General features: G+C 28.5%; 1 protein-coding gene across 3 annotated transcripts in view; it reads right to left on the bottom strand.

Moving 5' to 3' along the window:
* Positions 1-15,579, bottom strand: part of LOC117180918 (facilitated trehalose transporter Tret1-2 homolog) — an 889,009-nt gene that overhangs the window by 72,282 nt on the left and 801,148 nt on the right. The window lies entirely within an intron of this gene.

Below are 15,579 nucleotides of genomic sequence, written 5' to 3'. Positions count from 1 at the left end.
TTCTTCCAAAATCGTGGACAAAATGTAAAAATGTTCCAAAAACTGGTTTTTTCCATCATCTTTGTTTTTCTCAAAAACTTTATAGTTAAAAAAAAGTTACATGGAATAAAAACGTCTTGAAATTAACCACAGAACGCTATGCATTTTTTTTAGATTTTTTAGAAAAAATTTTTATTTTGCAAAAAATCAAAAAATTTTTATTTTGCAAAAAATCAAAAAATTTTTATTTTGCAAAAAATCAAAAAAATCTAGAAAATTGCATAGTGCTCTATGGTTAATTTCAAGACATTTTTATTCCATGGAACTTTTTTTTTAAACTTTCAAGTTTTTGAGAAAAACAGAGATGATGGAAAAAAACAGTTTTTGGTACATTTTTGTATCTTGTCCGCCATTTTGGAAGAAGAAACATATATATAAAAATTTTCTGTTCAAGTTTAAGAATTTTGTGCATCGATGGTTGAAGAAGTTTTTAGATATTAACGCGTATTATGTCTGAAAAAAAATAAAAATAAGAAATCAAACATTTTTCACTATTTTTGTATGCAAAAACCGCCATATTTAATTTTTAAGTCAAAATAATCGAATTTTGACGACGGATTCGAATCTAGCTCACCCAAAACCATAAGAAACAGTACTTTTGATCTATGTATTGTTTTGTTATATCCATTAATTTTGTGGTCAAACTCATGTTAGAAAATTGATAGCTTTGGTCGTTAATGTAAATTTTTGCGACTTTTTGCAGGAAAATGCGACTATTTTAATAGAGAAAATTAAAAACTAAATAATTTCTCATTAAAGCTTTATGCTTAGAAATTTTTTTTTAATTGTTTGAAATTGAACAATTTCTAATTTCATTTGAAAATTTTTATGTGAGAAACGTTTTGATTCGATTCACTCGAAACTCAATCACGGAATTCATAGAAGTCAATGAAAAAATCATACTATTTTTAGTTCAAAGTGCATTATCCTTTTTGGTTAAAAATTATATTATTTTGTTCAAAATTGAATTATTTAGTGGAAAATTTAACTATTTTGTTAAAAAGTCATATTGTTTTGTTTAGAATTGAACTTTTTTATGTGGCATTCGCCTTTACGGATAGTAAATTCATCCTTTTTTTTAATGAAAATAAACTTTTTTGTTTATAATTTAGTCTTATAAAAATGCACCTTTTTGATCTGAAAATTGAACTATTTGGTTAAAAATTCATATTTATTGGATGAACCGATCGATTTGTTAAAAATTCATCTTTTTAGGCTGATAATTCAGGCTTTTTGGCATGAAAATTCAACTATTTGGTAGAAAATGCAATAATTGTTTTTGGATGAGTTTCAAACTTCTTTGATTAAAACTTCATTTATATCTTGGTTGAAAAGAAACTTTTTAAAGACTTTAACTGTCTTGAAAGAAATTCGTTTTTTTTTTTGCTTAAAAATTCGACTATTTGGTGAAAATGAATCTTTATATTGAAAATTCCTCTTTGATGGTGAAAAGTTAGTAAGTAATAAAAAAAACATTATCTGTTGGCGAACTTTAAGATAAGTGGGATTATAATTTAGTTAAGTATATGTAAAGTTAAAAAATGTTCTAACTATTCCCCATTGATTAACTTGTCAACTATTGAAAACTCTTTTTGATTAACAGTTTAAAAATTCCCTATTATTTCACGGCCAAGATGGGTAAATATGTATATAGTATTTTTTCGCTTAAGTGTTTGCTTCTTATTAATTTTTATGATGATTCGTTATTAGACCCACTTGTTTTTATGGCTCTCAAAATGCTTAAAGCTCAAGACGATTGAACTGGAGGTAATAAATTTAACTCTGTTGCTATAACTTCTTTTTTACCCACCCAACCCGAAAAGTTGTATTATCAACAAAGAAGTTTATTTTAAATCAAGAAAGATGACTTTTCTACCATAAAAAATGAATTCCCTTCTAAAAATTGTGTTTCTGAATTCCAGTTGCGTTTCAAGCAGTTAAATTATATGAAAAAAAATCGAATTTAGAACCAGATAGTTGAAACTTAAACGAAATAGATGAATTTTCGACTGGAAAGGTATTTTTTAACCAAAAATGGAATCGTCCAATTTTCAATAAAAAAAAAAAAATTAACGAATTTTCAATTAGTTAAAATTAACTAAAAAAGACGATTTTTTAATCAAAGATTTAATCTTCAATCAAAGGTGAAGTTTCAACAAAGGATAATTTTCTAACCAAAAAAGAAATTGTCAACAAAATACATGGATTTTATAACAAATAGTTGTATTTTTAACTGAAAAAGATAAATTTTTAATTAAAAATATCAGTTGTTCACGAAAAATGGAATAGATATATTTTTAGTTAAAAAAAAATTGATTCTCAACAACAGAAAAAAACGAGTTTTCAATCTTGATAGATGAATCTTAAACCAACTAGTTGAGTTTTCAACTAAAAAAATTTTTTTTTTTGGACTAGAAATGGATTAGACAAATTTTCAGTTCAAAACATTAATTCAAAAAAATCGAATTTTTCAACCAGTTAATATACAATAAAAAAGACAACTTTTTGTAGAAATCGTGGAATCCTCTATCAAAAAGATGAATTTTTAACGAAAAATATTTAGTTTTCTATAACCGAAAAGAGTAATTATCAAGAAAATTCATGGATTTTCTACCAAATAGTCAAATTTTCAACTAAAAAAGATCAATTTAAAATTAAAAATATAATTTTTTCACAAAAAGTAGAATACATATATTTTGATTTAAAAAAATTGATTCTCAACAACAAAAAAACGAATTTTGAACTAAAAAAGATATGTTGGGATCAAAAATTGAATTGTCAAATTTTCAGTTTAAAAATTAATTCTCAGAAAGAACCGAAATTTTTAACTAATTGAATTTAACCAACTAGACGAATTTTGAAGAGATTGCATGGATTTTCCACCGAATATTTGAATTTTTAAGGATAAAATATCAATTTTCATATTAAAAATACACTCCAGGTTCCATATGTTAACAGTTTCGGGGGTTGCCTCCCACTGGCCTTGTTGATTAATCGATACCCTCGTTACATCCAGATTGAGGGCCGCCTGGACCGTTTCTAATTGGAATGCATAATATTGCGCAATATACTCAACTGAGTACTTGCGCACTGCGGCCCTTCTAAGACGGGAATTGCAACCTTCTCTCGCGTTGCCTTATGAGAAATTGCGTGGGCCAGCAGTTTTGAGAATTGCAAAACCCAATGGGCTTCTATGAAACCTATAGTGTATTAATTTTTAACCCAAAATCGAATGGATATATTTTTAGTTAAACAAATGGATTCGTAACCCAAAAAAAAAGGAATTTCGAACAAAACAGTTGAATTTTGAATGAAAGAGATGCACTTGAAACTAAACCTAAGTCTAATAAAACCTTTAAAAAAAATGAATTAAAAAAAAAATTTCAACAAAAGATTTGCAATTTTTAACAAAATATTTAAATCTTCTACCGAATAAATAAATAATAAACCAAAAGAAATGAATTTCCAACCAAAAATTTAATAGTAGAATTTTCAGCCAATAATAGTTAAGTTTTCTTATTGGGTTCAATCAATTCGAGATTAAAGTAGGCCCCGCGTGCCTACAAAAAAGGGTTTCGTAGCCTAATAAGACGTTAATTGAGTCGTTCAAACCTCCCTCTCCCATGCTTTCTCTTCTCTACTTCTCTACTTCCCCTACTCTCCTCCTCTCATTTTACATTTCGAAACCCCACCCCATTCTCATCTTGTTCCTTCTATACTTCTCACTCTCCATGCTACCCCAGTTAATACTGCCCTTCCTCTAATACTTAATCACTCTTCTAATGATTTCCTCTGTTACCTCTTACTTACATAAGTACCCTACTTACCCTCCCTAATTTTTCCTCATTTCCCATACTTCCCCTACCCGCATTTCGCATGATTTTCTCTAGTCCCCCTTCTCTAATTTCCCCTCACTTCCACTACTCCACCGACTCCAACAACACATTTCCCCTAATTTATCCTACTTCACTTTCCCTGATTTCTCCTTACTTCCCATACTTTCCCTCCCATCATTGTCTCTACTTCCTCCTCTATTATTTTCCCTATTACTACTTCTATCATTTCCTATACTACCTCTCCCGTAATTTTCCTAATTCACATATTTTTGTTTCCCCTACTTCTTCTATCCTTTTTACTACTTCCCCATATATCATTTTCCCTCACTTCCCCTCCTTGGAGAAGTATGACGAACGGACAGATTCCTTATCGAAACTATAAGGGGTTTTGCCCGGTACTGCTCAACTCTAAAATAGGGAAGATTCTTTAAGGGGGAAAAAATCTTAAAAAAAGGAAAAAGTGACAAACTCTTGATAAAAGGGAAAAGTAGGTGAATAGGAGAATAGGATAATAGGGGAAAGAGTGTCAAATATGAGAGTGCTTTTCAAACTTATTGAGTTATTATTGATCTGTACCGTTGCAGGGCGATTTTTTGCAACATTTGCAATATTTATTCAAATCTATCATCAGGAAACGTACTATACGCTATCCTATCTCACCCCCCCCCCCCCTCAACTTAAAATAGTTGACGTTGTTTATGGTCGACCCCTTGTCGTTTTTCAAACTGATTCTTATACTTATTACCCATCAATTGCTGGATGGATTTTAAACCTTCAGGATGGTTCTAGTCGTAAAACCGATCTCACATTCCAGAGAATTACAATGTATCGTCCATACTCCATACACAACCTTTCCGTTCTTCGTCGGCGTATCGATTCATAATTCCCGGCGAATTTATTGCCCGTGCTTTCCGAGCGCAGGAAGGAAGGAAGACTTCATTCATTTTTAGCGGGAAAAGCATTGGAATTTCTCGACGAGTGAAAAGCGAGAAGATTGCACCCAGGGGAGCGAATGATCGCTCAGATACCTCGAATAAAGGTCGACTTCAAAACCGCCGATTGGATTTACATTTTTCTCTCAAAGGGTATAATTTGAATTGACACTTGCAAAATTAAAATTTTCGCAAAAACTAACCATGACTAAAACTTTATGGTAAAATATGATTATTAAAAAATACATGGTTTCTGTTTCGATAAATATTTCTAAAATAGTTGACTCATCAACGAAATAAATGAATTAATTTAAAAAAAAAAAAACGAATTTTTAACACAATAGTTAAATACAAAACGAAAAACATGCATTTTCAACAAAACAGTGGATTTTTCAACTAAAAATGAGACTTGTTAAAAAAATTCGTTTGTTTTCAACGAAGCATATGAATTTTTCTATCAAATAGTTGAAGCTTCAACTGGAAAATATAAGATAATTGAGATTGGCACAATAAATGTGTACAAAAAAACTAACCATGGACCGAATCCATTTCAATCAGGCAGGTTCTAAACTTGAAGTCGCAGAATCTCTCGTGGAAAAAATATGTTGTTTTTTAGAGGAAATTAGGCGATACGTATTTTTGCGATTTGTACAAAAAAAAATTTCACGAAGTTATACATATTTGAATTTTTGAGTCAGTTTTTCAAAAAACCGCGGGAAAATTTGTAAAATCTTTAAAATTAGCAACAACAAAAAATTTCTTGCAACAACTAATATGAAAAAAATGTTAAGAAAATAGTTTGAACAGTTACAAAAGTTCTACAAAAAATTTCTTTACTCATTTATGCACAGTTTAAAAATCAGGACATGCTTCTCATTTAGCATTAAATTTATTCTTCGAGCATTACCCATTATTGTGAATCTAAATTTGCATAGACATTTCAATTGTTCATTTATATATAAAATTTAAAAAAAAAAACAAGTTGAAGACCTAGAAACATATGGGTAATTTCTGTGAAAAGGGGTAAACGTCACATTTCTTATTTCTTAAACATATTTCTTACAACTTTTTGTTTATATAAAAAAGATATTCTATATACGTTTTATGCGAGCTAAGGCATTTTTGTGATTTTCCTTGGGATAGTACAAATTCAACTAAGAAATTGACAAAAAAAATAGAAGGGTCGGTTTTGTGAGAAAATCTACTTTTAGTCTTTTCAGAAAAGCTGCCGCCATTTTGTTAATTTTGAATATTTTCTAAATTTTCTTGGGGTTTTTTGAAAAACTGAGTCAAAACTTTAAATACACCTGATTTAAAATTTATTCGGTGATCCATGAATAAAACTTTTTGATAAAAATTTATTTTTTCAGTGGAAGTATTGCGTCTTATTTAGATAAAAATGCAACGGTTTTATTGAAAAAATCAATTATTTTCTAGAAAATTGACTCTTTATTTAAAATTAGGATTTTGGTGTTGAAAAGTGAACTGAAATCTTTTTGGATGAAAATTTATGTTTTTTAGTAGAATTTTGATTTCACTTGAAAAAAAGGCAACTGTTTGGTTGAAAATGTAACAATATTGTTAAAAATTCATAATTTTTTAAATTAAAAATTCCTCTATTTAGCAGAAAATTGACTTATTGTTTACAATTCTTATTTTGATGTTGGAAAGTGAATTAGAATTTTCTTTCGATTCATCTTTCTTAAATAAAAATCCAACTGCTCGTTTGAAAATTCAACTCTTTTTTGAAAGATCGTCGTTTTGATTTCAAAATTCACCTGCTTCAGCACAAATTATATCTTTTTTGGATAAAAATTCATCTGTTTTAAGAGTAATGTGATTTTTCTTAGATACAAATTCAACTGTCTGGTTGAAAATTAAACTATTTTGTTAAAAATTCATACTTTCTTGTTGAAAATTCTTCTGTTTCGTTGAAAATTTAACTTTTTCGTAGAAAATTTACTTTTTGTTTCAAATGTATAGTTTGGTGTTGAAAAATAAACTAAAATCTTTTCTGGATGAAAGTGCAACTTTAAAAGAGACTCTTGTCTCTGTTTTAGCACAAATTTCATCTTTCTTGGATAAAAATGCAACTTTTTGGTAGTAAATTCAACTTTAGATAGAAAATTCAATTATCTTGTTAAAAATTCATTCTTTTTGGTTGAAAAAATTCGTCTTTTTGAATTGGAAATTTAATTCTTTTTGTAGAACCTTAATATTAGTTGAGAATTCATATTTTGATTTAGAAAAATTAACTGGGATCTTGTTCGGATGAAAATTCAACCATTATTTTTAATTAGTTTTTTAAAAATAAAAATTGATCTGTTTTGAGAGAAATGATATTTTTTGATAAAGAAGTAACTATTTGTTAGAGAATTAAATAATTTTGTTAAAAAGTCATCCTTTTTGGTTAAAAATTAGTCTTTTTGGATTGATAATTAAATTTTTTCGTAGAAACTTATTTCTTTTTCAAAAATTGATATTTTGATCGTAAAAAGTATTTTTTTCTTTGAATTTTATTTTTTTTTTATTTAAACATTCATCTTTTTTAGCAGATTTTTTAAAATGAAAATGACCACTTTTTGGTTAAAAATGATTCTTCTTTGCTTGAGTATTCAACTTTTTTTTTGAAAGATTTGGTTGATGAATTTGTTTAAAAATCATGTTAAAAGTTTAAATACTTCGTTAAAAATTAATTTTTTAATTTAAAATTTAACTAATTGGGTAAAAGTTAAACTACTAAACTTAACTGAAAATCTAAGTTTTTCATTTTTTTTAAGTTTTATCTTTTTTTTAGTTCATGTTTGTTGGGTAAAATGGACCACTTTCTTAAAAAATTAATTTTTAACTGAAAAGTGATATTTTTTGTTTGAGAATTTAATTTTTGTAGAGAAAATTCGTGTTTTGGCTTTAAAGTTCAACAATTTAGATACATTTTATTTATTTCTTGAGGGAGAAATATTTGTTTGTTAGAAATTCGTCTTTTTGGTTTTAAAATTCTGTTTTCTAAAATATAATTATGACACTTTTTTGTTGGCAATTTATCTTTTTAGGATGAAAATTGAACTATTATGTTAAAAATTTAATTATTTTGTTGAAAATTTAAATACTTTGTTTAAAATAAATTAATAAATTAAAAAATGTTTAAATATAACTAAAAATTCCGTACAGTAAGACTGGGGGGGGGGGTGACAATATTTTGTGGCAGTTTGATAGAGTCTTAGAGAGGACCTATAATCCATTACGTTATTTAAATATGATCCCTACTGTGCGATATCTTAGAGAAAAAAAATCGTTTCGGGATGATCGAAAATAGAAATGGAAGCTAAAAAGGGGTACTAAACGATGGCATTAGCAGTTTTTAGAGAAAAAATTCTAATCGGGTTATATTGCCTCAAATATGGCTAAAAATAGCAATTTTTGCTTTTTTAAAGTTACCGATTTTAAGTCGACTGTCCACAAATTTGTAATCAGTTTGAAAAAGATGTTGAAAATAATTTCATAGCGTTTTAAAAATAAACCAATATATAATTTGGTCTAATCGAAAAATTTCGTTTCTATAGTTTCCAAATATATTTGATATTTAGTAAAAAAGGCTTAGTCGGATAAGTATATGAACAGTGTTCTTGAGCCTTATCCAACTAGACACAATTAGCTTACATAACAGGTAATTATTTTTAATGAAATTTTTTTTTAAGTTTTCTGATCAATTTTTCTAGCAAGCTCCCTCTGTGAAGAGCTTCACAGTCATTTTGTATTTCTTATTAACTGCTTGTCACGACACTTTTCTTTCCTGCTATAACTCTTTAGATTACTTTACATTCATACATTTTCTCATGCAAGTTATTGTGTTTTTGTGGCCCTTTATATCGTTTCGTTTAAGGGTCTCATTTACTACTAGATGAGAAAATATTACAAATAAAATTTATAATAGTCTTCAACTTAGACAAGAGAACACAAAATGCATAGCTATACTTGATCCGAATGCACTTTGAATGGGACATATATAATACTCACTCAAAGTTGAAATATGGCAATTCGACAATATTTCATTTCTTAGTACCTCATATACTTTCTGCATTTTAAGACATAGAGAAAAGAGAAGTTCAAGTTCATTGCAATTTTTCGTACATAGTACAAAGAAATGAAACTTAAATCCGCATCGATACATTAAAGACCAATATTATCGACAAAACAAAATTTATTAGTTCCTTTTTTAATTAAACAGTCGACTTTTTAAGCTAAAAATACGAATTTTTTAGGAGACAGTTTAATTTTCTGCTAAAATGTTGAAATTGCAAGCGAGAGATGAATCAATTTTCGTTGATTTCAACGAAAAAATACGAATTATTAATAAAATTGTTGAACCCTTTAATCCTTAACCAAATAGATGAATTCAACAAACAAAATCAATTTCTACACAGATAGACGAGTTTTGTGACAAAAAAGTTAATTTTCTAAGCTAAAAAGTCGAGTGTTTTAGGTGATAGTAGACTTTTAAACCGTAAAAGAAGAATTTAGAACAAGTTAGTTTTCAGTCAGGAAAGCTAAATTTTTAAAGAAGTAGTTATTTTTCAAGAAAAAAATTAATTTACTATCAAAAATGGAACTTTTAAATTTTCAGTTTAAAAAACTAATTTTCAATACAAAAAACGAATTTCTAAACAGTTGAACTTAATTTAAAAAGGCGGCATTTTAACAAAATAGTTGGATTTTTTAAAATTAAGTCCTTAAAAACTAGTTCAATTTTAAACCAAGTAGTTGACTTTTTCACAAAAAAAAGGAATTCTCAACATAGCGTGCAATAGTTTATATTTCAAAAACCAAAATTTTTCATTTTAAATACAAAAACAGTTGAATGCCACAAACAAAGAGGAATTTACAACAAAATAGTTGAATCCTCGATCGAAACAAAAAAAATTTTCAACCATCATTTGCATTTTTAATTTAGAAGGATAAATTTTAAACTAAGAAGTATTATTCTACTAAAAAAACGAATTTTTAACAAAATACATGAATTTGCAAGCAGCAAGGATTCATTTTCAAATAAAAATAGAATAGTAACATTTTCAGTGAATAAAATTAATTCTCAATAATAAAAAATGCATTTTTAGCCAGATCGAAGATTATAGTTAAATTTTCTACCAAATAGTTGAATTTTCAACTGAAAAGTTTATTCTTTGACTAAGAATATTAATTTTCTACAAAGAACGGTAAATTATCAACAAAATACATGCATTTTCGGACACAGGGACTTGATTTTTCAATTTTAAAAAATCAATTTGCAACCAAATATGCAGCAGGAAAATTTTTAAGTAAAACAATTGATTTTTAAGCAAGAAGATAAATCTTCACTTAAAATGAATATTTTTTAATACAGTAGTTCAACTTTCAGCCAATTAGTGGCATTTTTAACCAAATAGTTGATGTTTTAATTAAAAAGAGTACTGAACAAAACAAAATTATTGTTGACTTTTAAAACAAAACAAAAAAAAACTTTTATTTGCAAATAGTTGGATTTTCTGATTGGGTTCTATTGAGTCAATGCACATACGAGAAAAGGGAAAAGTTTCTTTATTAAAAGGAAAAAAGAAATCTTAAAAAAGGGAGGGAAAGAGTTTATGGACGGTCCCTAATCTGTTAAGTTAATCTCCCTAGATGGTGCTAGATCCGGTATTTATTTTTGAAAAAATTCGGTCGTTTTCTTCTTACTTTTTCGCGAAGCTTTGTCAGCACTTTTAGATAACATTGATGATTAATTGTTTGACCTGAATGTACCTACTCAGTCATGATGATACCTTGGATATTTAAGGAAACGATAAGCATCAACTTAAATTTTGATTTTGTCATTCGGAATTTTTTCTTTGACGTCTATTCTGGAGTCTTCCAATACATCGATTTTCGATTGGTTTCTGGATCATATTGAAGTATCCAAGTACCGTCAAAAATTTTGTATAGATTTTTGTTCCGGGTATTGAAACAAACATTCTGTCTGTTCTTTTGTTCTACCGTGAAGACATTTGGTATTTTGGCGCACACATTTATCATGTTTAAGTTGTCATGTAAAATTTGTCTCACTGTTTCTTCATCTATCTTTACCATTTCTTCTATTATTATAAAGCTTAGACGTCGGTCGTTTTGATTCTTCTTTTTTAGTTTCTCGCAAATACTGTTGTGCCACTCAAAAACAATTGCACGTGATAGTCAATCATCCCAATAACTGATGTTAATTGATGTTGATCAGGTAAGAATTTAATTAGGAGATTTTAAATTTGGTTGGTGCATTGGTTCGGTATATCAACAAAATCCACGACCTTCCAATTAAATTCCAAAACTGGCCAACATCAATCAGCATCAGATAATCATACAGGATGGTTGGAAGAAGACAGAACAATGAAACAGTCCAACTATCTATACAGATGGGTTATTTCAAAGGATGAATCAGTACATCAACTAAATCCAACATCTTTTAATTAAATTCTTGTCTGTTGAAACATAAATTAACATCAGGTAATCATACAGTATGATCGAATGAAGATAAAACAATGGAACAAAACAACTACACAGATGGGTTTTTTCAAAGGATGAACCAGTATACCAACAAAATTCAACATCTTGTAATTAAATTTGTATCTTGTCAAGCATGAATTAACATCAGCTAATCCTACAGGATGGTTAGAAGATTATACAACAATTGGAACAAACCAACTATACAGATGGGTTATTTCAAAGGATGAAACAGAATGCTAAAAAAATCTAACATCTTCTAATTAAATTCTTATCTGGCCAATTTCATTCAACATTAGCTAACCATACAGAATGGTTAAAAGAAGATACAACAATGAAACAAACCAACTACACAGATGGGTTCTTTCAAATGATGAACCAGTATACAACAAAATCGGACATTTTTTAATCAAATTCTTATCTGGTCAACATCAATCAACATCAGTTAATCATACAGGATGGTTGGAAGAAGATACAAAACTGGAACAAACCAACTGTACAGATGGGTTCTTTTGTTGTACCAGCAAATCAACAAAATCTAACATCTTCTAATTAAATTCTTAACTCGTCACCATCAATATTAACACAAGCTAATCATACAGGACGGTTGGAAGAAGATAGAACAATGTGACAAACCAACTATACATAGATGGTTTCTTTTATTGGACAAGTATACCAACAAAATCCAACGTTTTCTAATCATCCCCATAATTTATTGCTCAACACCTGAAAACAGTTCGTTGCAGAGTTGTTTAATTTTAATGAGCAACTTGATATTAGCGCGCTGTTTAATTTTCGAACTATGATTTCGACCGCAGCCTGAAAAAGTACACTTCGGAACACTAGCGCTTCGGGTAAATCACTTACGTTAAAATATTGAAACAAGTCTCAAGCGAATCTAATTGAGTCATACATTAAGAATATATCCACCAATTCTCGAGAAGATGAATACAACTATAGCGCAACACACTCAATCTTAGAACTTCATGCCGCACCTTGTATATAAATTATTCTAATCATCCAGCAAATGGCTCTAATTTTTTCCTATTGTTCTGATAATGTCAGAGATATAATCCACTTGATGATCAAAAATAGTTTTGACTTCAGCACGAGGCACGTCTCTTTGGATAATGGTAATGATAATGATAATGGTGATGATAATAATGATGATAATCATAATCGTAATCATAACACGCCTCACAGACCGGTATATATATACCGGTATATTATAATATTCCCTATTGTGCCCTATATTAAGTTAAGGTCCCTAAAGTATCCTATTTTCAAGATTTGGTCCCTTTGGGTACCCTATTTGAGCCAGGCACTTTGAAAAAAAATATTCATTTAAAACTATCTATTCCTTTTAGGTCTATACTTTGTGAATTATATTGAATTCTTTGAATTATTTCTGGGAATGTATGAAGGTTTCGAGAAATTTTTAATAGATTTCAATAATTTTAAGGAATTTTGAAGATTTAAGGGTATTTTCAAAACTTCTAAAGCAATTTCAGGAGCTTTCAATTTGAAGTATTTTAGGGAATTTTTAAAGATTCCAAGGATTTGAACAAATTAATTTTATTTATTTGAAGCGTTTTTAAGACTTTTGAAATATTATAGGATAAAGAATTTTCTAGAATTTCTAAAGATATGGAACATTTTTACAGGACGTATGAGGCTTGAAAATATTTTAAAAGATTTCCGAAGGTTTCAATGATTTCAAGGGATTTTAAAACTGTCAATGTATTTTAATACATTTTCCATTGTCTCAGAAAACATCATCATAGAATATCACGGAATTTTATAATATTTTAGTGCATTTTAAAGAATTTATTCACGAGAAGTGAGGTATTTTGTAGGGTTTTAAATATTTGAAGAGATTTGGACTTCACCCTGAATTCTTTGGAATTCTCTCGAATTTTATGAACTTACTGGAAGTTTTTTAATTCACTGGAATTTCTAATAAATTTACTCTTTCCTACTTAATTCAATGGATTTTTCGTTAATTTAAAAGTTTTAAATTAATAGATCCTGCGGATCAATCGATAACATGATCAAAGGATTTGAAATATTTTTAAGTATTTTTTTCAAATTCCATGGCATTTTCAAGAGCTTTACAAAATTTCAGAGGAGTATAAAGGATTTAAAATAATTTTGAATATTTTAAAAGATTAAAAATAATTTTTTTATTGATTTCGGTAATTTAATGTGATTTTAGAGAGATTGATCGGCAACCTGGGTCGGAGCAGTGTTGCGGAACGAACGTGTTATTTACTTAAATATCACGAGAATTCTGGATCAATCTGAAAAATCTCTATCCCTTCCACACACTACTCCTTTCCCCTATCGAGTGAGGCACGCCTACCCCGAAAGGGAAAAGGCTTAATGGTGTAATAATAATAATAATAATAATAATAAAATTATTTGAAATACTTGGCGGTATTGTAAAAGATTCTCAGGTGTTTTCAAGGAATTTAAAAAGTTTCAAAGGGTCTCAAAAGATTTTTTAAATTTAATTTCAGTAGTTTGAAGGCTTTTAAATACTCAAATATTTTAGGGTATTTTAAAAGATTCCAAGGTATTTTGAAGATATTTAAACAATTTCAAGGGATATCCAGGAGTTTTAATCATTTTAAGGGATTTTAATATTTTAATGGATTTCAAAGAGTTTTTCACTGGGCATGAGGGATTTCGTATGGTTTCAAAGATTTTGAGAATTCTACCCAATTCAATTAATTTATCCATATTTTTTAATATTCTTCAATCCAATTGAGTGCTTTTTAAATTCAGGTTGGTCTTTTTGTAAATTTCATCTACTTCTTCTCATTTCTTTTAAATTTCTCTAAATTCACTCAACATTTATTGTAATCCATCAAATTTTTTTCGATTCTTAACACTGTTCCAATTCACCGGAGTTCTTTTGAATTATTCTAAGCTTATTTTAAAGTTACTGAATTCAATTAAGATTTTTCATATTTTCAAATTGTTTTAAATTAAGTTGATTTTTTTGTAATTCACTTTGAATTTTTCTTTTTTATAATAAATTCCTCTAAATTCATTCTAGTTTTACGGAAATCAATAGAATCTTTTGGATTAAAAAATTTTCTTTTCAATTCTTTTGAATGTAAATTGAATTGTTCCGAAATCTTCTGACTTTACCCCGAATTTGTTACTCTTTGAGCGTGACAAAAAGTACCCTTTGGTCCCTATATTTTATCCCACCCGTGTAGAAATATAAACGCGGGACTGGTAAGGCACTGGCCAGTTTTCCCTAGTTTTGGCGTAGCCCTGGTCGGGTCAACTGGCAAGGATCATACATGGCGTGGCCCTGGTCGGGTCAACTGGCAAGGGTCATACATGGCGTGTGACGCTTTTGTAGATTTTTGTCCTACTTAGGGCAAACTTTTCAGGGCCTGGCCAGTTTTTCTGAGCTATGCCCTACTTTTCTGAATTATAATAGTAATAAACAAAAACTAGTTTTAGAAAACAAAATTTATTTTATTTAGTATAATGCTCCTGAAAAAAAAAATATTATGTTATAATTTTTCAGTCTTTGATGCTGCAAAAAAACCGTTTTCAAGACCAGTAAAATTTTAGAAATTGCTTTACATTGCAACATTTTAAATTATGCAAAAACTTGATAACTTTACTAAACTTTTAAATTTATTACAAAAAGAAAATTCGCTTTTTATCAAATTTAAACTGTATTAGAAATTATTCATAAGTTTAAAATTGACAAATACAAATACAGTATTTAATTTGGGCACATTTGACATTACATCTTGAGTCAAGACCTTCTTCTTTTAGCTATATTTATTTTCAATCTATTTCGCTTTCTCAAAATAGGTGTATACTCGGAATCTCCCGTATGAAGGCAACTTTGTCGACGATTTTTTAAATTCAACAATCGTATTTTTTGTTCAGCGTCTTGAATAGTTTCTACAAGAAATGTTGGATAGGGACAGTTTATGTTTCAGTTAATGATTTGAAATCTAAAAAATTCCCTGAAAACATCTTTTTTGCAACTTATTTTAATGTTATAGAATTACCAATAATATATTTCACATTCTTCTTGGGCGAGTACAATTTTTCAAAATATAAATAAATTTCTATTTTTATGAACACAATGAAAAGAAATTATAATCTTGTCTTGCGCGATGTTTCTTAACATGTATTCGATCTAGGCCTAAAGTGTTTTTTCTTTTCATATTAATTATGTTTCAGTCGTCAGCGTACACAATATTTATCAAAAACTATATACTGAAAAT

Source organism: Belonocnema kinseyi, chromosome 9, assembly GCF_010883055.1.
Source record: "Belonocnema kinseyi isolate 2016_QV_RU_SX_M_011 chromosome 9, B_treatae_v1, whole genome shotgun sequence".
Lineage (NCBI taxonomy): Eukaryota > Metazoa > Arthropoda > Insecta > Hymenoptera > Cynipidae > Belonocnema > Belonocnema kinseyi.
Note: the sequence above shows the minus strand (reverse complement) of the source record. Positions and strands in the feature narration are given on the sequence as shown.